The 24,556-nt window shown below is 44.3% G+C and overlaps 1 protein-coding gene across 4 annotated transcripts in view; it reads right to left on the bottom strand.

Annotated features, from left to right (window-relative positions):
* Window positions 1–24,556, bottom strand: part of auts2a (activator of transcription and developmental regulator AUTS2 a) — a gene marked incomplete at its 5' end in the record, with an annotated part of 301,972 nt that overhangs the window by 152,153 nt on the left and 125,263 nt on the right. The window lies entirely within an intron of this gene.

Here is a 24,556-nt window from a genome sequence, read left to right as displayed (position 1 = left end):
AAGCTGTAACACCACTGTGGGAGCCAACTTTGCTTCCCTACCAGTGGTATTAAAACAGTAATCAACCATCAGCCGATATTTTATTTGTCTTGCAGTAACATCCGTTTTTTCTTGTCAGCTTTTGCAGTCTGGATAGATCCGAGCGAATGTCAATATAACAGAACAGAAATGAGAAATTAGGAATTAAAGCGCAAGAAGTTCACCTTACGTAGTCTGAAGATTCAGACGAGCCATTCAGTACCATTTCTAAATGAAACCATTTCAGCTGAAGTGGGCTCACACAAATCTTTTTGGTGCAATTTATTTTCAATTCTACTTGATTAAATATACAGATGCAGGGAAAAGCAGACCGTCTGTAGTCAGCCCACCACTGTGGTCCAGACTGAAATATCTCCACAGCTACTGGATAGTGTTCAATGGCCCAGAGAATGAGTTCTAATAACTTTGTTCATCCCTTAGCATTTCATAAAGCACCACCATCAGCTCAAGGTTTCACTCTGTCCACTTCTTTGGTATATGACCTGCAAAGAATTTCCCATCATCCTCAGCTGTACTATGTGTTGTACTAGTTAGCAAGCGCGTGCTGACATTTGGCATTGTTGGCCTACTGACATTAGCATTTAGCTCAAAGCGTTGCTGTGCTTGTAGCCTGACAGAGGCGCTAGCATGGCTTTTGAATCGTCAGTCTTGTTCTCTTATTAAAGTAATGCAAGGGATGTTAAATAAACAAAGTTTGGAATGACAGATGTTGAATGTCCAAAGCTCACTAGCGCCATCTAGAGTCTAGAGTGTCCATTAAACCCCGTGTACTGACGAATTTGTGCATTATTCTGGGGACAGAGATGTTTATACCACGTCAGGTGGTTGTCAAGCTGTCTAGACTTTGACCAATGAGTTGGACAATAGGACGGACAGACAGAACAATGGAAATCTTCTGCTAGCAGAGTTGGTTGCACAGACTGATTATGCATTATCTGTGTTGGAGGATGTTTGGTTGAGACATTTTCAAATAGATGATTGAACGACCATCTTACCCCTCAATGTGTTTTCCGGTCTCCCATATGCTACATGTCATGCATTTACATCAAAGTGTATGAAAATGTTTCATCACATTCACAGCATGTCATAATAAAACAGTGAAGGGAGCTCTTCTAAAGGGCTGCAGCTCTGTAAAGCATGTTGTTGTTCAGCCTGAATGCATCCAATGGCCTCTCTCTAGAGCGACGTTAGTGGCAGCTAAATAAATAATTAAAAAGACAAATAAAGCGAGAGGCAAATGAGTATGAGGGTGAGCGCCTCGGAGGGGAGATCTGCTCAGATTCCCATCTTTGAATGTTGCAAATTAAATTCCCTCGTCAAGACTCTAATCATTCACAGCAGATGGGGGCTTACGCTCTGTTTTAGATCTGCGGGAATTCTAATGGTTATTGTTTCTGTTTAAATAGGGAGATTATTGCATTTTAATAAGTCCTCCTTGGGACTTGCTGGAACAATGGAGTGCTGTGAATTACTGTAGTTAGCTGTTACTGCATGCAGGGGGAGAAATCAAGTTACTAATTGTGACAAGTTGCTCTTCCTCTCTCTCCACCCGCTCACACCCACCCTTCCGGAGATGGCTGCCAGTGTATTTGCCACCAAATTAAGAATGTGCCATGGGAATAATATTTTTATCCGACAGAGTCGGAGGAGGGAAGGAGCTTGGCTGTGGATTTTCATTAAAATGACACATCTGTTCAGCAATTTCGGCAAAGTAATTCTGCTGAAAGTTTTATCAGCTAATTTTAATTATTCACTCCACTGACTTGAATACAGTATTCATCATGTTGAATTAATACATTCGACGAGATTATTTTTCTTTCCCTTCTTTTCCCCGCTCCTAAATAGACGAAGAGAGGAGGGTGGAGGGCAATCAACAAATTGAATTGTCATGCACTGAGGATTAAATTGTGATTTGTTAATTACAAAAACTATATGAGCTCCTATATGTTGAAGCATTGAAAGGCTCAGGAAGTCAACGGGAGGGATTAAATATTACAACTGCTTGTAGGTGTGGTGTGTCAAGCACTTACTATGCAGACATTTCTGTCCTCCATGTACAGTACACATTCATAATTACACATTATACTTTTGTGAGAGATTTTCACTCATATTTTATGAGGCAATCCACACTTTCAGTGAGTGGGAAAAGTAGAAGCTATTCAGGCCCAACACAACCTAATGAGCATTTCACACACTAAGAGTCTCCTTCCATAAACAAGTGCCATCAGAGAATCCCGGTTACTCCTCCAGCATATAGAGTCAGCCGTGCTGATAACAGCAGAGGAGCATGGGAGAATCTAAATGCCCTCACTAGTCAAAGACCTCTTATTCAAGCAGAGCACATTCAACAGACCCGCGCCATTCAAAGCCAGCCCATTGAAGGACCTCTGGCTCTGCAGTCAAGCTTCTGCAGGGGTACTGCTAAACTGCTACTACTGGTTTTTGCAGGGACACAAAGATCCAGAGCGCAGAAAAGGGTCTCCCGTCCCCCCTTGCCGTCTTATCTCCTCAGGTAACTTTCCTTTTGCAACTCGTCCCTGGAGACTATCACCTTGCCCTGGAGCCCTGATGCACATCAGCACACAGAACAAATGAGCCGCCAGAGCCGGGAGACGGGCCGATTGCAAAGTGATACCTCTCAAGTATGGCTTTGTGGCTATGTTTCTCTCTTCCCCCTCCTTTCTGAGTCGTGTGAAGTGTCACTGAGGAGCCCTCTGAGGACTGAGAGGGCAGGGAGCTTTTCCTGGACAAAGGGAGGAAACCGAGAACAACGCAGATGTATTAAATAATAGCCTGGGGGAGCCGAGACTGGAGGTATAGCCTTTTTGCTTGCCTGACACCAAACAGCGCCTGTCAGCTAATCAATTAGCTTACTTCCTCTTTACCATAAGGCCAGCCCAGGGGGAGGCTCAGTAGCCATGTCCTGTCCCTCATAGACATCAAGTATGAGAAAGATCATTTTGAATTATTGACCCGCTTCTACATATTTCAACTTCAAGATTTGGCTGATAGAGTTTAGGAGTAACATCCTTGAGCTATTCACAAAGGATGTGAAACAATACTGCGAAGTATACCAGGGAGCCAAATGTTAAGCCATTTAATCAAGCCTTTTCTGTCCGAGAGGTTGGAGAGTATCACATAAATGAAGGTCTGACTGAATGATTGGGAGCAGTGGCGGCTGGTGGAAAATGTTCTAGGTAGGGCCATCCTATCAATTTCAGCAAACATCCCAGTATGATTGAATGCAAAAAAAAATGTAAGTATCAAACACGCATTATTACTTGGCAGTTAAATATTTAACATGTATTCCAACACGAAAACAATCAGTAAATAACACTTATCAAATATAATATAACATGTTTATTTGTTGAGATGCCCCTATGGACCTTGTTATAGGAGGTAAAGATCAGGAGAAGGAAACATGAAGTGTAATTATGAATACTGATGTTAAATTGAGCTATGATGAGTTTTCACTGTTAATTTAACATCTCTATTACATGTTGATGCCTCCATGACCAAGTTAAGCAGATGAGACTGAGGACAGCTATGTAGAAGAAAAGATGTTCACTTTGCATAATATGTAGCTTGACAGAGTTCTCATGTGTGTCCTGGTGTTCTCATGTTTCCTTACCTCCTCATCCCTCACTCCTGTAACTGTCCGTGCTGGATCCGTCCCCGTTGTTTTAAAAAGCTAAATAAATGATTAGCATGACGTCATCCAGCTAGCCAAACCTGTCTGGTGTACAGCTAGTACAGAAGCTTCACATGTAGTCTGCTGTCTGATTGTGAGGTCAGGCTGATCTGATATCAGCTCTTTGGCTGCAGAATCTCCTCAAAGTTCTCCTCTCAAACGGGTCTTGGAGGAGGAGTGCTCGCGCTGGCGCGGGCGCCTGTAGAGACTTCTCCTGACGAGAACGCGCAGCGAGGGGGGCCTGATCGTTCTGGCCCCAAGCTGAATCTATTTGAGGGCGCTGATTGGCTAAATTGTATGTCACTCATTTATATCTTGAATCAGCAATTGGCTAAACTGCTTCATAGACCCGCCTCTTTTGGGCCAAAACGATCAGGCCCCCCAAGCTGCGCGTTCTCAGAGTGTCGTGCACACAGGGGGAGAGGACGAGCAGGAAAAGCATATATTTTGCGCAGATATCATATTTTACACACATTACTGGGTACATTCCATAGTTCAAAAACACAAATATTGACAATTTGTATAATTTATGATTATTATAATTTTTTTATTTTTTTTGTGTGGCTCATGGTGGGGCCATGCCCCATGGCCCTCTATTGACCAGCCGCCACTGATTGGGAGGCTGTCTATGACGGATCTCCACCATATTCTCTACTTCCGACTGAATGACACGCAGCAGAATGTTTTTGCCTCTCTGGAGGCCTGTACCGGTTATCAAATTTAATAAATAAAGCAAGTGAAATCTGTCTACTCTTCATCTTCCCTGCTCCCCGAGGATTTGCTCAAGCTGGCAAATTACCATTTTCAGGCACAATATTCCCAAGGCGCTGTTGGTGCTTTTCTCCTCTTCTTGATGGAATCAGATGAGCGCAGCCAGGGGACTCATTGCCATCCACTTGCAAGTATCCAGCAAAAAAAGTAACAATGGGTGGGGGGGTGACAGCAGGCTCTGACAGCTCCAAATATGAGAAGTCAGGTGGAGGCTGGAAGGGAGGGCTGAACATGGACGCTTCTACTTTGCTGTCGATACCGGGGATATCAATTAAAATCACACTAGCAGTAAAATATAGCTTTGCACACAGTGTCCACAAAGACTATCTATATTTAGCTAAAAGGGTGCAAATTCAAATAATTCGAAACTTTTTTGTATTCATTCCAGGCAAAGAGAGATTTAATAAGCAAGAATAAAATGACAGGCAAGAGAAAAGCAAAAAACAACAGACAAATCACACTCATATTTCTTCGCGACATATTGACCTTTCTTTTGACTCAGCAATGTCGTGAAGCTATTTCACAGATTTCAGACCAAATCCAGAGAGAGAGGAAGACCAACTCCCTGTGAGCCTCGGTGAATATTCCCTCTCATAATGAATGGATGGCAAACATTCTTTAATGCACTCACACAGCACAGCGGCGACTCATGGAGTGGCTCAAATTACTGCATAACTCATGATTTGATTGTAAAAACATGAGACATCCATGATCCAAGCAGATATTTCTGGATAGGGGGGAGTGAGTGTACTTTCCCCCCCAAAGAACAGCATTTGAGATTGTCAATCCTGGCAATGTTACACAAACATGGAGACTGAGGAAGAAGGAATTCAATTCCATTTGGATAATGTATTTCTAACTTTGTGAGGCTAAATAAAGGCGAATAAATAAGCACCAGAGGACACCTACTTTATTACAGAGCTAAACTGAATATGTATAGTGTGTCCGACTCCTAACACCAACATCTTCTACTCATGGAAGAGTCCTCCAAATATTCAGTACTGTACGTTTGTAATGTTGGGGACACACAGGAGACGGAATGTATCAAAGAAAAATCAGCCCAGCAGATGCCGAGATATCATGACTTTTTGTTCTGGGAAAAACACTCCCTGAAGTTGGATGATGTTTTTTGGTGAATCTAGTCTGTCGAATGCCATGTTCATGTTATCGTAATAACGCGCTTACGACTTGTGAATCGTGCATGCTTGAATTTCCAAGTCGTAAGTACTCGTAAAAACTCTGGGATTTTTCTGAAAGCTCTGATATATTCGTGTTGTCACTTTCTAAAACGGAACTACCTGAAAACCAAACAAATGTGTTTTTACGTGGTCAGTTACAGTATTTTAATATTCACAAGGCTAACTCTGAAATCATACAACCGTCTTGAAGACTTGCCCATTCCATGTCCTTAACTGTAAATCTTTCCCATTTTTTTACCATCCAGCCCATATGACATGTCATAAGACTCGAGTTGCATTATGGGAATTGTTGGATCCTGTGTTTTTGGAGCTCATCCCATACTAAGAAGCTCCATCCAGATCCACAGAAGACGTTATACAACTATATACTAGTTATTACTAGTTACTAGTACTGATGATCGTATAGGATTCGTGGAGTCACAACTGAGTGAACAACTGAACATGTTATGAACATGTTATGCAGTCTACCTTTAGACATGACGACCTGTTGAGATCCAGGGGCCAAAACATGCTTTGAATCAAATATGTAACCATGTGATAAGTATAAAGCAGTTTCATGCTCAATTATAATCATCACAAAGTAGTGGAATTTTTGCTATTGCGTCATGTTTCGTAAGCAACACTCTACTGAAACCGCTCTCCTGAGGGTTTCAAATGACATTCTCATGTGTGCTGATGCAGGTGACTGCTCTGTGTTAGTTCTTCTGGACCTCAGTTCTGCATTTGACACTGTAGACCATGACATCCTGATTAAGAGGCTTCGTGATTGGGTGGGCATATCTGGCATAGCGTTAGACTGGTTTACATCTTACCTCAGTGACAGAAGTTTCAATGTCTCTGTGGGTGATTTTGTGTCTGTTACCTCTCCACTTTCTTGTGGTGTACCGCAGGGCTCGGTTCTGGGGCCTTTGTTATTTTCCCTTTATCTGTTACCTTTGGGACCGATCATAAAAAGCTATAATGTGTCCTATCACTTATATGCAGACGACATCCAACTTCATCTGTCATTTAAACCCAGCGAGGCATTCACATTAACTCGGCTCCTGGACTGTGTCAATGCCATCAGAGACTGGACGGCAGAAAACTGCCTGCAACTCAATGACTCTAAGACGGAGGTCCTAGTTATTGCTCCAGAGGAGTTTGTCCCCATGATCAGGCAGATTATTAGTCCACTCTCCTCTGCTGCCCATTGCAACCTGCGCAATCTTGGGATTTTCTTTGATCGCTCCATGTCATTTGACCCTCATGTCCAGGTCATGTTTCTTCCATCTAAGAAATATCAGTAAACTGAGATCTGTAGTATCAACACCTGAATTAGAGATGATCATACACACATTTATCTCTTCACGCATTGACTACTGCAACTCACTTTTCACATCACTCAGTGTATCTGCTCTTAACCGTCTGCAGGTCATCCAAAATGCTGCCGCCAGATTACTCACCAGGACAAATCGACGGTCTCACATCACCCCCGTACTCCGATCTCTCCACTGGCTTCCTGTAGCATCTCGGATACACTTCAAAATTCTCACCATCACTTACAGAGCACTTCACGGTCAGGCTCCGACTTATGCAGCTGATCTACTTCGCCCCTATTCACCCGCCCGCACTCTCAGGTCAAACGCTCTAGGTCTTCTGTCAGTCCCACGCACACGATTTAAGAGCCGTGGTGACCGAGCCTTTGAGGCAGTGGCCCCGAGGCTCTGGAATGCTCTGCCTGCAACTCTGCGCCTCGCAGATACTGTGGATACTTTTAAAAGCCAGCTCAAAACCCACCTGTTTAGGCTGGCGTTTGTGTAAAAGTAAACCCATGTCCTAGACCTGCTCTTAAAATATGTTTTACATTTTTATTTAATTTTTATTTTATTCTTTAACATTTTTTATTCACTCTGTGTAGATAATGTATTGACCCTAGGCTCACATTGTGTTTTTTATGCTTTTAAATGTCTGCTCTGTTAAGCACTTTGTGATAGTACTGTCTGTGAAAAGCGCTCTATAAATAAAATTCATTCATTCATTCATTCATTCATGCTGTGAATATGACGACTTTAACTTTGGGCTCAGTTGCTAAACGGTTACTGCGAACGCCCAGCAGCAGGATCCTATAGGCTTCACCTGGTGCACTGGAAATTGGGATAGGAGGTTACTCACTTGTAATCCAAGAGGATAATTGGGCACAGACCCAATCCAATACAGTCCCTTAAACTGCATGTAATCCACTCAGCCAAACTGTCACACCAACAATGAACCTCCCCCTCTACCCCTGGGGCCCTCCAAGGCTATCTCAGGAACACTTCAATAGCTTGTACCTGGTCTGCTGCTGGGCCCATTATCCACTAATCCACATCCGAGCGGAACGTTTAAGTAGTTCTAAAAGGATTGGGGAGAGCAGCAAAGCTTTCACTGGAGCCATGCAATTAAAGCCAGAGAAATTATCGCACAGTTTAGATCCTATTCTCCTCTGAGCATGGGAGGAGGACTAACAGGTGAAAGATTTAATGTGAAAATATGTGAAACAGAACAAATTTATCACAAACGTACAAGCAGCAAATATGCAAGGTTGGAACATCAAATCAGCTGAGGTGATCGGGCACAAGAATAGATACCGCTGGAAGTCCAGAGGGTGGAAGCTGTTGAGACAAGCCTTATTAGGAAGTCAGTTAATCAAGAGGGGGAAAAAACAGCCCCTGTTGCACAGAAAACTCATTCCCAAAATACACCCGAGGATTCCTCTCTACAAGATTACGTGGTCAAAATGAGCATGTGAAGGAATGAGTCTGACGGGTTTCATAACGCCGCTGTCAATGCTATTAGATGGCAGTACTTGAAGACTTTACGGCATTGAAATATTCATTGAGACTCACTAAATGGCAGTAATGTCATTATGCATCAGCAATCATTTGTGATAAAAGACATTCAAGATGAAAGAGCAGAAACTTAGGTAACCAAGCTAATTGCTTTATGCACTTTACTGACTAGTCATTACTTCGCCCCTTTCCCACTGGACAGAAAATCCGCTCAATCCAAATCCAGAGCAGGTCTGCTGGATGTAATAAACCCTCAGTGAACGCTGGTAATTTGTGAGATCAGCATTGCAAGGATCCATTTGACTTCTCTTTTATTACAATTCCTCCTATGAACCCATGAATGCTACTTTAGACTTACAGCTGTGTTATTTTGGGGGGTTAGAAATATCCCAAAATATAGAAAGTAGCAGACAGTTTCACAGTTATATCAAATCTTTGATGCTTAGCATCTCAGAGCTGCTCTCCTCCCACACACAACCGTATGACTCCAAGCTCATGGAATACGACTGCTGTCTGCCAATCCGATGTTTGGAGTTAAACTGATTAGAAACTTAGTTTGACACGATATGAGACTATTTTTCAGAAGATCCACGTAAAAGAATAAGTTCTGGGTTTTATAATGAAATCAAGTTTGGGTATTTGAAGGGGATACGAGTCGTACAAACAACATTCATTGTTTTTAATAAAAACAGCAGATGAAAAATCTTTCAGTGTAACATAAGCTGTGCTTGTATTAATGCTTATGCATATAGTCTTACTGCTAACGGTATGTTTTACATTAAAGTAGGTATTCAACTCTGAGGGGCCAAAGAGGAAACCTCACATGTGGTGCGCACACATACGCTCACAGATTCCAAATTCAATTCGACGTCAGTGAAACAAAAGTAAACATCTAGATTTATACTTTTGGTGCCTTGTCATAATCAGAGCCATGTTCCGATTTGCATAGTTGTGTGCAAAATGAAATCATTCCTTTTTATAAATTGAAGGTATATGCAGAGACTGGTATCGTTATTAGCCAACCCCATGTCCGACATTACGTTCCCATACAACTAAACTGCTTTCGAGGTAAAGATATTTTCTCTCAGATCACAGTCGCAGTTTTAAAACACATGGTTAATGTTGTAAAGTGAAACTGAAGAAAGAAATGCAACAAAATGACTTGGTTTGGTTTCAGCATAACATAACTACATGGGTTGATTGAGTAAAACATCATGTGTGGGCTTGAAATCAGTGTTTGTTATGGTACTGAATTCATGGATGTAAATGAAAACAAGTTCATGTAGACTTTTGGTTTCATACGGGACATGATGAACAGGGTGGAAGTCCTGTTTGTCTGACCAATCTCAGCAACATAAAACAAAAACATCCACCTTGTCCTCCTCCCTGCGCGGACTTCTGGGCAGTTTGACGAAACAAAATTGACATTGCAGTTTTGGTTGGAATAGAACGTGAGGCAAGCAACAAAACAGAAATCTCATCATTTACCTGCTTGTAGTTTACGAAGCAACCATAAATCTATCTATGGCCAAGAGTAGAGATTAGGATAAATATTTGATTATTATTATAAGTCATAATTATTTGATATTATTATTGGATTTTCTGTGATAATTGTAACTTGCACATAAAGGAAGAGTCGAGGTGTTCTGGAAATCGATAGAAGAGAATTCAGTACAGACTGCCATCTTGAGCTGTGAGCTGTAAAACAGACGGACCGTGTCTCCCTCCCTCCCTTCCTCCCTCCCTCCCTCTGTCTGTGGTCCCCAGAAGCTATAATATCCATCCTTGGCGCTTCACTTGACATTTACTTGCCCCGCTTCTCCTGTAGCATTCCCCTTCCTAACTGCCAGTGCTGCGACTCTCCAGGGCTCGACGACCGGGTGAACAGATAACAAACCTGTCAAGGCGGCTTTAGGGGGGGAATAAATCCAGAGCAGGGACTGAGGTGGATGGTGTGTTCCAGAGGGTTACTCAGGGAGGGGGTGGGGGAGCTGACATGAGACGCCCTGTGAGGCCTGGACCCGGGAGAGGCTGCTCACTGTAATGTCGCGGTGCTACTTTACAAAAAAAAGGGGGCCACAGCCACTGCAACATGATTAGATCTCAGTGCAGACATTTCAAATGTCTGGCCCCCTTTTTACCCTCCATTTCACCTATTCTTTACAAGCCGCCCCCCTCCTCCCCCCACCACCATCAAAAGAGCTGTCAGGGGCCCTTTCTTCAGGCTGGCAGACGGGTCAGGGGTGGAAGGTTGAGGTGGGGTGTGCCCTTTGAGGCAGGGGCTGAGAGTGCCGACCAGGGATGTGCGGGGGCTGAGGGCTGTCTTTAAGGCGCTGATAACATTCATGGTGACGTGTTCCCAAGAGGTGTACAAATGTCAACACTCTCCTGCTATGGGCATATCATTCTACGAATAGAACGGACAAAGGCCAGAGCAAGATGTAGCGCACTCCTTTTGTCGAGCAGTATCTCAGCTTATCAATTCTCTCTGAAACTATTAAGCAGCTGAACACAGGTATTTGGACTATAGCGACTGATTGTCTGCTTATCTCAATGAAAAGAATGATACTCATCAATCCCTCACAAAGCCAATTAGAGTAAATGGATAGATCCTGATTGATCTCCTACTTATCCAGAGAAAAAGCTTCAGTAAGTACCTGATAAATAGCTTACTTGACAGTGATATTCTATATTTACACGTCACCGGATTCTTTTGGCCTTACAGCAATAATAAATTGGCCAACATGTCAGTGACTCACTGCGTAAACATCAATTTTGATAAAGCAGCGATGAAGATACCGGCAATACGCCATGAGAGACTCCATCCAATTACTCTCCAGGCACTCCGCTAAAGGCATGAGAAGAGTATGATGGACTGCTGCTGAGAATTATATTAACTGGGAGAATTGGTAAAATGTCCTTTATTTAGGACACAGTCCATCAAGCGTTTTAGGCAAACCAAGTGAGGCATGCCCGTTAGAAATTGGAAGGATGGAGACGTCCCACGCTGGTGCTAAAAACTGCACATCAATTACATGAAGCACCGAGGCCTGTCCGCTCTATCTACATTGCAGTCGTGCCTATGAGGGACCAAAATGTCAGCTAGCTCATTGTTGGAGAAAGGGCATTTCAGAGGAGGAGGAAGAACATGGCATACTATACGTGGGCATTGCTTTCATGGATGTGGTTGTATATTCCAAACTCGTGGAGTTGGCTGGCACTGATCTGCAGTAAACAGCCTTGCGAGGCTTAGCAAGCAGCCTGTGTTAGACTAAGCCATGTTTATTATTAAGCACAATCCTCAGTCTCATCAATGCTTAGAGAAAGGCACGGATGAATAAATGCATATTGTTTAGCTTAGGGTTAGCCAGAGCCACAAATGAAAAAAATGAATTTAAAGCAGATGGTTGAATCCAGTAAGAAAAGGAGGAGGGGGGGGGGGGCTGACAGAGAGACAGGGCTGCAGAGACGGAGAGGGAAGAGAAATAAAAACCCAAGCACACTGGCTGCCTTTTCTCTCCTGTTTTTCAAAAAGCTGCAAAGCTAACAGGGAGAGGGAGAGAAAATACAAAGGCCTGTGTTCTCATTTTCTGTCTGAGAGCCCCACCAGGACCACTGAAACTTGCTTGATTTCCCCAGTCCAATTATATCTCTGTGCTCAATCCTTCCAGAATAGCAACATCACACCGAGGGACGCTGTCTGCCTAAGCGCAGCGTGCCTAATGGAGTCCCAGAAGTTGACTCCATTTCATTGCTCCTAACTAATGGGCTGTGATATTTTCCCAAACTGACTGCAGCTCTGCCCCCTGGAAGCTAATCTAGTCAGTGCTGCACCGGACCCAGCCCAGCAACATGCCAGCCCACTGCCTCGTTGCCTAACAACCCCCTCCAACTGCTGCTGTCTGTGTGCAATCCGCCAACGCCCTCTCCTCCCAGCGCTCATTAGTGCTTTCTAGCCGGGTGCTGATTGTCAGAGGGCCCCTGCGATGCCAGCTCTCCCTGTGCGGCCGGCCTGCTGCGGTGAATTTAAGAGGACTTTAATCTAACTGGGCTGAGAAGAGGATGAGCGGCCAGGGACAGGTGTGAGGGGGACGACCGCAGGGTAATAGTGGATGTACAATCGCAGGGCCACAGCTGAGGACAGGCACACTTTCAGGGCTTCCTATTGCTCTCCGATGGATAGTTGTGCCGAGAACACAAGCGCGGGAAGAAATAGCCGAACATAAATTCACCAGAATGGGCCCCTCTCCGGCCATACTGCGGGCACAGAACGGTCCTCCAGATGGCTAAGGGACACACCAGTGGTGCAATACAATCACCGGCATGGCAGAAATATCAGGAATAAATATGAAGAGCTTTATATCATGTAAAGGCTCAGCCAAAGGACTTTTTCTCTCAAAGCTTCCCTTTTGATGACACGCTTCCAAATCTATCCACTCTCTCCAGGTTCAAGTGCTTCTTATTGTTAAGTTCAGGTTAATGGCAGCTGTCGGTCATCAATGTGTTAGTTACTGGTCTGAAAAAAGAATAAAGTTTGACTTCTATAGTTCTCTCTGTGAGCTTTTAAGTCTAGAAATATTCAGCCCTGAGTAATGTATTCAAGCTGTGGTGAACAGGAGTTACTCAATGAGGACCATCACGTGAGGACCACCACTGATAAAACATCATTTAACATATTTCACCAACTCCATTTGAAGAAGTGCAGGTAAAGAGCAGAATTGTCTGCTTTCATGGCACACAGAGATCAAATATTTTCATAATTATACCTCATAAATGTCAAACATTTGTTTTTCTCCCTAATTGACAAGAAAATGAACGGTGGACTATATTAACTGTGCAGGGTTGTTCTTAACCACCGTAAAAGGCTTAAAAGGGCCTTTCATATGCAACACATATATAAAGCAATCGCAATCCCCCCTCCCCACTACCTTTTTAGCCAGTGTAATCTGCTGGGTAGATTCACCAAGGATAAGAGGAAAAACTGTAATTATGCACATCATTCATCTTACTAAGTGCAGTACTCGAACACAAAAAGCAAAGATGCCTAAATGCACTACACCAGGTTGTCCTCATGCAAAGTGCAGGTCAGGTTCCAGCAGGCACCGAGAGCTAATGGCAGTGAGTGGTGCTCCTAACACATGCTCTGGCTCTTTCAGGGACACAGGGGAGTTCAGTGCCGTGCTCCCAACTGCTGATTATCGCACCTTCGCCAGCCTGCCAGGTCTCCCTGCCCTCCATGCATTGATCTCATTTGGCGAGCAGATAAGGCAGTAATTGGATGAGGGCTTGGAATCAGATGGCCCTGCCTGGCTTGGCTAATTCCCCTCTTCCTGGGCCTTCTGGGCCCGGGGCCAAGGGGGCAGGCCAAGGTTAATCCCATCCAATCCCCTGTACTATGTGGCCATGCGCTGCCCCCTGACCCCTTAATGCTGCCCAACACAGCTGATGTGACTCACTTTAAACTAGTCGGAGCCAATCATCTAATTAGTATACAGAAGATTTAACACCAGTGCACTGCAACCAACTGCACAGTCCATTATAAAGGTGGGCTTTTAAGGAAAACGGGGCATGAAAAAGAACAAAAAACAGGCACACATATTCTGTACATGAGAACTTCTTTGCAAAATCTTGCTCATACTTACCAAAACATAAGACATGATATTATTTTTGCCAATTTCCTCATGAGGAGGAATCGTGGCAGAAGCTGTGGGGGAGAAGATGGAGACAAATCTCTCCTGTAAAGTGTCTCTTTATCAGAGCAGGGACCCTGTTCTAGTGGCTCCGGGTCTGAGACGCGCCATGGCGGGGCTCGACTGATACCCATACGCAATGCAAAGTGGAGCGAATACACGATGATGCAGAACGTGCTTCAACAAAAAGTCCAAGTGCAATTTCACCTCTGCTTCCCCGTGAGACCGCTGCTGTTCTGTTTTAAGATGGCCTGCAGATTAATCTCCATCGCTCGTGTCTATTTACACAGTGTGTAGTCAGAGATGGGATGAAACGAGTCGCTCAAAAGGCTCAGCGCGCCTCATCGGGAATGAATGCAGCAGGGGGACGCGTACCTCATGGGAAGCACTAATCTTCTTATTGCATACATTTATTCAATTCTGGTGTCAATATCAACCATAATCAGAATGCGCCATGTGACAAGTGCTTTATGTGTTGGCTGATAGTGGATGACAGGAAGTAGACGTAATCACCTGGGAGTACATCACCGCTGACGGCTCTGGATCAGAGCTGGGCTCCTGCAGATTAATCATGAATTGCAACGCACCTTATAAATAACTTCAATGGAGTAAATAGAAACGCCTTCATTGATCAGACGTCTCACACAAGTCGACAGCTGCAGTTTACGACAGTGGAAGTAATCCCCCAATAATCCCCCGGATAACTCTTTGAAACCAGATAACACTTAAGCGAGGTGATACGGCGTGACCATTTATCCAGGTGCATGTACACTATTGTCAAGAAAGTACAATGCAACAGCCCGAATATGACAAGACAAAGATCAAATGTTAGTCGAGATAAAGACCAGACGCACGATGCATGCGACGAGTTGAGAAACTCTCGACACCACAAACAAAAGGGGGAATGACGCATTGTTACCTCAGGCGAACTGAGCTCCAACCACAAAACACAGAGAAACACAAAGGAACAGTGCAGGCAACAACAACAAGAAGGAATCTACCAAAACTGATACCCTGTGCCAATCTCCCTTTAATGCACCATACTTGATGTATTATTATTGCAGTGGAAAAAATAACAATCCTGTACGGTGCCCCTACTAGCTTGTGCGGCGGGAGATGACAATCTCAGAAGTCAGGATTGAATTTTCATTTCAATTCCCAGCCAAGCTCAATATAAAAGTCTGAAATCCAAAGAGTACTGTAGCATCAGCTGGTTGCTCTTAACAAAGGGAGTTAAAGAAACAACAACACAGGGCCGAGTCTCCACTGGAAATGGGACACTAACAGACACAATTGGAGGCGAGACGAGGCCAACACTTGTGTGTCATAAAGACAACAGTCGAATGGCCATCCTGTGGATTCCTGAGGCCTGCCATCTAGATTGCAGATGGATAAGTGCACGTTAAAACAATATCCCACTGACCAAAAAAATCATTTCTCATAGCTGTCTCTATTTACTGAAAGGCTGCTCGTCTCCCACTGGGGCAGAAACAAATGAAAATGTTATTTCTCTACTCATGAACTCCTACCTCGTCTGGTTTTTCACTGCTGGCAATTTCATTTCTCTTCCAAATTTGACTTAAGCCCACGACTTGAGGGAAATAATGTCTCTGGAATAATCTTCTGCAACTCTAATTCCAGGGGCACTATCTCGGTCTGTCTTATCTATGCGTCTGTCTGTCCATCTATCTACACTATCCGTTTATTCATTTATTGTTAGTGCTGTTTCCTTGTGGTTTAAGGGAAATTGCACTGGCTTCTGAAATAGAAGAGATGTGACATCCAATGCCTCACAGTAATCCTGTCAGACGCCTTGGATAAGAAACAACATGGCCTTCTCCAGCACAGGGGGAACGAACGGCTGTGATGCACAGCGTTACAAAGTACCATCCGTCGAAAAGATCAATTCAAAGCACATGCAAAACATACTATTATATATCATATTACTGTGCTGTTTTCCAATGCGAATAATCACGTTCACAGTGTTTGTTATTGCACAAAGCAAAACACAAAAGTGAAAGCAGTGATTCCTTGATTTGAATCATGTAAGCCAGTTTTAGAACACCACATGTCCTGGTGGCACATAACAGACGTTTTAACTGCCAAAGTAACTTTTGCATCATTGGCAAAATCCCTAAACAGAAAACCTATTTCATTTACCATCCTGTCTTACCTGTTTACAAACTCCGGGGTGGATTGAATCGAGCGCAGGACAATCAAGGGTTGGAAAGAATAGAATTAAATGTGGTAATTTGATGATTTCGATAAGAACACAGTGTGTTACAGTATGGCACGTCAACTTTCTATTGCTGTCAGAGCCAGTTTATATCCAAACCACTGTCCTCACAAGCTCTAGTTCACCTGCATCATAGCATATAGCATATCATAAGCATATACAGAAAGCTATACAATACAAACAACATTACACAGCAAGTACTTTAGAGCAGCAGGATTGTTAATAAACCTGGAAAAACCTGATTATGGGCTGCATTTTCACAATCATGACATCAGTCATGTTTGTTGCATTGTGCATCTCCCTATTATATACGGAACAGGGTGTTTATTGCATTTTGACTTTGTGTCACCCCAACAAAGCTGATGTGATGAAAAGCGGATCACACACATTGCTGCATAACAAAAAGCGATATTGTTTGTGGAGAGCAGCAGGGCTGGGATTCTCTAGGCACCTCACCATTCCATTTCAATTCGATTCAGCCGTCAACAACAGCAGGATCCCATGCATGAGAGGGGATGCACATTCAACTGCTGTGTTTGGGCTATAGACATGACAGATTGGACCGAGTTCGTGGACCAGCGGACCTTCCTGCGTAATCCCCATACAGCGTTCTGAGCCACTACAAACTCAACAAGACTCGACACACACACACAAACCTCAACCCTCCCACACAGCTTCTAAACCCTGCAGCTAGACTCCACGGTGTAAACATACACACACCAGGGATACACGTACACAAAACACACACATGAACACAAACATATGCTCCTCCGGGAGGTTTGCATCACACCATGGATATTCATGCGGCCTGAATGCTAAGGGTTAAAAAGCTAGAAGAATCTTCTCCAAGTCAGACGGGGATGCAAGTAGCAACCAAAAAAGAGAGCGGTGTAGAGAAAGATACTGACGTCATTTCTTTGTTTATAGAGGCTGTGATGAGCCAGGAGAGAGGGTAAGGATGATTTGTTGGCTCAGGAGAGGTAAGCGATATGTAGCAGTGAATGGCCAGTAATCATGTTTATGATGAGGAGATGGTTCTGGACTCCCGGTGTGTCTGATTGTGTTTTCTCTGGCTCCCAGCTTGGGCCCCAGTACAACCCCTACCAGGCCATTGTGATTGAAGTATGCACTCTAGCTCGGCTTCTCCTTGGGGGGTAAAAAGGTGCGTGTAATGCCGCCGGTGTGCCTTTGCGTATGCATTTGTGTTTACGTGCGTGTTGGCCGGTTTGTATTCATAAAGCGAAATGTTAGTCGATGAAGACCTCCTATCACAAAAGAAAGCACCACTTCCCCTTTTTCTCCTCCATGCAGCCAGTTCCCACATTGCTCTCATTGCTATGGCAACCGGCACTCTCTCCTTGGGCTCTGCATGCATCCAATCAGAGCGAGACCTTTGTAGAGATTCCTCCGGGCTCCACTTATTCAACTTACCCCACCGGAACAGCCTCCACGCTGTAAAGGCTGGAACAAAGAGCAGAGAGACTCCCTCAGCAGGGCCCGGTATGACAGCGAGAATTGGGGCTACAGGGTTGGGTTACAGGGAATGCGGAAGTAATACGTAGCCAAGAGCTGCGGGACGCACGGCAAAAGCAGGGTGGCAGCACATGGCCACGGCCAATTTCGGTGGAAATTATGTGGAATAGGATTTGTTATTGGAAGCCTCAGAGCCTGAATACTTGGCAAGTATCGCGTGGCTCTGGCATTGGTTTAAGCTTGATAAGTCAAAATGGATTCCGGCTGGGCCTATTTATGTCATTCCTGAAAACATATGGATAGGATTCAGGCGCTCAATACTTTCAACCTTCAACAATGACATTCAACACCACTTCTCCAGTCCATTAATCTTCCATGAGAATAGATTTATCATCCACAGCACTGAGTATTTACCACACCAACCTCACTCTGTATCAATTTCAACAATTAAAGAGTATTATGTTGCTTGGTATACAGTAACATAACAGCAAAGGTCACAATGTTCCTCTGACTCCCCAAATTGTATTTTGTGCACAAGGCCTCTAGGTGTGGTAAATAATTAGCAGATATAAACTAGTGCCATGTAATCTCAACCTGAGGGCTGCTCAGAGGTCACTGCAGACAATCACACTGCGCCTCTCTCATTCTAATTATATTTCTGGAGCGTAGATGCAGCCGAGTCTGAGTTAAACACTTGTGAACGTAGGCAGGGAGGCAGGCGTGCCCCAAGCACTGGTGGAGACGAGCCATCCGGCGGGACCTCTCACAGGCCCCTGACGGACATTCGGCTGTTGGGGTACTGGCAGGGCGACGGAGGCGCAGCATAATTTTGCCCGACTGCCATGTCACAAAGTGTCCCAATCTGTCCCCGACAACCCCGACTGCAGGCGATGTGAGAGAATATGGGCAAGAGAAACAAAAGGGAGGGAGAGGAGAGGAGGAAAAGGGGGCTTGATTTGGAATGCCAGAGGTGGTAATAAGCATGTCTATTCATCAGGTTGATTTAAAGTCAAAGGCGGAGGCAATTCAAGTGATCTCGTGTCTGGATCGTCTGGCATGCCGACTGTGCGGTGATTAACAGAACCTATAATGACTAAGAAAAATAAGGTGCAAGCTCTTATTGTGGACCAACCCGTCACATACGGACGCTTGGTCAGGAGCCCTTGCCTCACTTTTGAACACACTGCTCCACTACGGTTGGTAGTGAAGGTTAACGTTGTGAATTCAAACAAAACGACTTGGTTGGGTGTGGGTTACATTGTGGTGTGGGTTAAAATGAGCACCTATGTTACTTAAGTTCGGTAGCACACGCAAGTTCAGCAGTCAATGTAAATGCCTCTGTGACGACCTTTGGTTTCACACGAGATACAAACGGTGGTCTCCTGGGTGAAAGTCATGTGTTTGAGGACTTTGTCTCTCTTTATACTACGGCAACTGACTTCCAGAGCGGTTGATCTAATGTTGCCACGAATGTGTGTGCATTGGGAGTTCCTTCACAGCCCGGTGGGTCTCATTCAGACGCTAAAGAGTGCCCTGCCATCAGAAGCCGAGGGCCGCGACACAGCATCCTTATTTGACGACCTGGGAATGAGACCTGGCCTTGTGGACATGATCTCTTCCCCACACAGGACTTGAGAGATAGGTAGCCAGCGGGGGAAAGAAATGTGCTACAATGTGTTCCAGGTGTTCCTTATGAATTAATAGGAACCCCAGATGGCATGAATCAAAGAGTGAGTCATCCTGTCAAAACCTTGAGCATTAAATGAGTTCATATTTGATCACAGAGATGGATGACTTTAGCGGGGAAACACACTTACTTCTCCTACTAGATACCAGTCAATTTGATCTCTCAGGAATTCCTGAGCTGGCCTCTTCACTGTTCAAAGTATTAGATAAAAAGCTGGTTCAACTGCCTTCAGCTATTACACTCCCAACTCTAACTTCTATTCAAATAAGGCTTAAACCTTTTCTCATCTCCCCCGCACACACACTCCAAAGCTTAGACTCTTTTTTTTGGGGGATGTTTGGGTATTTAGTCAACTGTTTTTCTTGTTTATCTATATGATGTGTATCTTTGTGGAAGTAACTGTTATTTATATTTGGACACCAGGTGAGGATAATAAATGCTTTGTCTGTACTTCTATTGTCTTTAGTATTTCAATCTGCCCTGACTTGTTTACATCACTCCTCAAAACTCATTAGACAGTCAAAAAACGCCGCCAAGTGGTCCCTGCACTGCAGCTGCTGCTCATTTCACACCGTCACGATGCGCACACTGGTGCCTCAGCAACGACAACGACCCCGTGATAATGAGCTAATTATAGGTACAACATTCCTACTTCCATATCTAAATGCTCGTCTTTAATAGGAAACATTTCAAATGATTGAGAGGCAGGGAGAGAAAGAGACGGATAATTGATGCGAGCAATTACAAGTTCTGTGTCGGAGCAAATTGGCCAGCATATCTGGACATGTAGGGGGACTGCGACCTCATTTACATCAGAGTGCCAGGAAATAATTGGAGAATGTACTGAGGAGGTGGGATTACATAAGCAGTTCACTTGGACAGTGCGATTCAGTTCAGACAAGGAGCTTAAGGAAAGGACTGTGCTCGGAGGTCAAGGACAAACTACTATGTGCAGCCTTGCTATGCTCCAGCTAATTCAATCATAAGTGATGTTTTTTTACAGCAACAGAATATACTTTGACATTAATCTGTTTCCAAAAGCTGTAATTTGAGTATTTGAAATGGTTTCACCACATGCACCCAGGATTCTGAATGCGTTGTCATGTTTTCAGCAGAAAGCCAGTAATAACGGCGTTCCGTTTTACGAGCCATAAGAGAGACTTTAGCTGTGTTTGGCTTGAAACCGCTTCAAAAGCAGGGGAAGAGACGATGTGCTTGACTTTTAACAATATCACTTCCAGATGTTTCATTACAAAACAACTTTCCAAGATCTCACCGCAAGAAAACCTTCTCGTGCGAGGGGAGCCAGCACACACCAGTGTGGCTTTCAGGAACCCACAATTTTCACATTTTCATTTCAGTCAGGAAAAACAGTATCCAAAACTGTCTGGACTAACACCAATAAAGTGCTCGTATTAATATTAGTGTTACAACCCAGCTGACCAGACCAACACACATGCCATTACCCTTTGTTACAGGAAGGTATCCACATAGTATACTAAGGAAAGGTGTGGTCCAAAAGCATTGCATGCGGTTCAATTTGACAGGCAGAGTTTACTCAACAGGAAGCTATGGCTGACGATAACAATGGCCACTGAAATATAGAGGTGCATTCATTATAGTCTGCCTCTTGTGCCCCTCATCAGGCTGGCTAACACTGACTGGCGGGCTCTGACCCAGTACTCCAGCTCTTCCCTCTAATGCACCCGCCTCTCATCAAGACCCCTGGGTGGAAAAAAAGGAGTAACATGCTGTTTACTCGCAATCCCAGGCCCGTAATTGCCAATTTATTTGATAGGGAGCCGGGTAATGATGGCATTTCACCCCTTGCCGCAGAGACTAAACGGGAGTGATTCATCCCAAGCTCCCTGCCCTGCCTGATCCAGCAGACTCCCTCTGCTCAGCACTGCCGCCTGCCTGAACGCCTGCCACCCACACTGAATGGGGCAGGGTGTGGTGGGGGGGATGTGGACGGCTTCAAACGAAACCACAAGGGAACCCGGCGCTTCAGAGTAAATGCGGCTAAGCCTGCCAATTTAGCTGGGGTTTGGGGTTGAGGCAAACACAGCCGAGCTGATGTGCCATTTGTAGGCCTTAATGAGCTGGCAGGACGGAGTGACGAGGGAAGGCGAGCGGGAGAGAGGAGGCTGCCAGGCCTGACCTCCTCTGGCCTCCGTCTCCCTGCCAGCCAGAGCCAGATCGGCAAACTCAGTTCATCTGCTTCATCGGAGCGCGGTCGCTCCGCGAGGGGAAGGGAGTGCTACAGCAAATACCATTAGCGAACTGTTGGGTCTAATGAACAGCTCGGGTCAAAGCTAGCTCCTGTCTCACACCGCTCCCTGGTACTAACGAGCGACTTAGATGCTTTCTCTTTGTTTTTGCACTGGGAGGGAGCATCTCTGTGCAGCTGAACCGCACGAGCAGTCCAGTAGCGTTGTGCAGTGTTGTGCAATCAAAATACATTTGAGTGGAACAAGCACATTGACCTCCACAGCAGAGGAATGGCTCCAGGCGTCTACCTTCATCTGTAACTCTTTTACAGTACATTAACTGTATTATATAGCTACAGAAATAAACAAAAAATAAAGAATCTATGCAAAAGAAAAACAGTTTTTTTCCTTCTTTTTTTTTATACACACTCCGTTTTCTTGTTCCTCCTCCTTTCACAGCTCTGCTACAAAAGCTACAACCGGCAACGTGTGAAGTGGGTTTTTACAGCACGGCTGGAGAGGACTTGTTCAGAAACCTGTGGGGACCGGAGATGTGTGACCATCGGAGGTGACATGGGGGTCTAAAAGTCTGTTTTCATGCCGCGCAGCTGTCAGCAGCTCCTCTGAAGACATGCTCAGTCTCCTGTGGGGTGTCTTGACCAGGCGACGCGGGGAGAACCAGAGCTGCCGTTCCTTCTGTCCTCCAGAGTGCTGTGAGTGGCTGAGATGTCAGCTCAGGTGGAAGTGATCACAGAGAGGGCGATAGATACTCCCTGAGAACAAGTCACGAGCGGGGAAAGTTTCTGCTTGAGGAAACCGGATATTCTCAAATTAAAATTACAGAGACAATTTAGAATTTAGGACAATGTTCCAATAAATCAGAGTAAACACATCGGCTGGTGCTGCTAATTATCTTCATTTCAGGGACTGACTTCACACACAATATTCAAACCCAAATAAGATGAATGTGAAGCAGTGATCGTGAGGGTAACAGACCATAACATGATGCCACTGTTTAAACATGTTTCATTGGTGTGTGATGAGTCCAAGTGCAAATCATCAAAGCGATGTCATCTAAATGGGGAGACATGGTTGGCCAATGAGGCCAAGTCAGAATATACGGTTGCCAGTTCAGGCTTTTAGGATTATGAATATTTAACAATGATTAAATAAATGACATGGAGCAAAAGCCTCTAAAACATACATGAGAATAGTTGCAGGCAGTGTTTTAATGGATATTTGGTGTTCTTTTTAAGGGAACTGCCATAAGGTAATCACGAGTCCCTTAATATGACATGAACCATTATACTGTATTATACTGTATTTCATGATGCTTTAATATTGTACCTATGTATGTATGTAGTTTGCTTTGAGTTAGTAGAGATCATGGATGCTGTAATGATTCTGTGGGACAGTCACAGTAAAGCAACCATCCACAGGCTGTATGTCAAAGCCCCGTTTGTCCTGGTATAGTGCTGCACAGCCACAGTGCAGTCAGACAGGAATCAGCGAGTATCATTTCAATTTCTGTTGTCAACATCACATTACTTATTTCATTTCATGCCCAGTCAAGCATCGTGAAGCTACACGCAGAATCCGCTTTGCTTCAGTTGTTGGGCCGTGTCTTTCTCAAAGACTAGCTCGCCTCCCAACTGACAGCTTTAATAATGGCCAGATATCTGATTGCTTCACTGTACATTCTCCACACGAATCAAAGGGCAGGGTGTGTGGCAGCGAGGTCCCTCGAGCCTGCTCACTTCACGCCTTGGAATGTCACCGGGTGAGTCATAGCCGCTCTTTCTTCTGTCCGTTAATGCTCGCCTTCAGCTGCCCCACGAGCCACGAGGTCGTGAGTAAGTGGTGTCTTTTTTTGTAAAAGTCATAAAGAGAGAGAGAGTGTGTGTGTGTGTGTGTGTGTGTGTGTGTGTGTGTGTGTGTGTGTCTGCAGGATGCAAATAGTGCTCTTCACCTGAAGTACTCCAACATTTAAGATTTAGTTCTGGTTCAACACCAGAACGAATCCTGACAGAATTGATGATACGACATTCACAACTTACCTTTTGTCTGTGACATACCAACGGTGCAAGGCCACAATCACATAATGACTCTTTAGTTATGAATCTGGAGTAGTTTATAAGTGTTTGTGCTGAAAGAACATGCACTGATTGAGAATACCAAATACATTCTCTTGAGCTGTGAATGTGTTTACTGTTACATGGAATGATTAAGTAGGAAGTTTGACGTGGAGGTCGATGAATACAAGTATCTTACTGCACACATGACGCCGTTTCCTGTCAAGGCAAAGGTTGTTCCACAAGCATTGCAACTAATTCATGCGGATTAATTTGCTTCGGATTTCGTAAATCTTTATTCGACGTGCCATCTGTGAAACTTCTACCACTACTACTTCCTATCCAACCTTTATATGTCGCTCATGTCCAGAAGTTACTGGGTTGTCACTACAGCCAGTCAGTTCTGTTCACTTATCACTTGTTCATTCAACGTGAAGTTGTGGTGGCTGCCACAACTCTCACATCTATCTGATAACTTCTTATAATACCGTTTTGTTTGTCTGTTCTTGAGTACAATTGATCACTTTTTATAAACTCCACAGGGCACCTTTAAGTACCACTGAGATGCTATTGGGACTCTGACAATGGTTAGTAAATATTTGCTCAGACTTTCAATTATTCTGTCCAATCTTTTCTTCTTTGTTGTAGTTTTTGATTATATTTGAAATGCTGGTAATGTAC

This window comes from Melanostigma gelatinosum (genome assembly GCF_949748355.1).
Source record: "Melanostigma gelatinosum genome assembly, chromosome: 14".
NCBI classification, from domain to species: domain Eukaryota; kingdom Metazoa; phylum Chordata; class Actinopteri; order Perciformes; family Zoarcidae; genus Melanostigma; species Melanostigma gelatinosum.
This window is presented reverse-complemented; position numbering and strand designations above follow the sequence as displayed.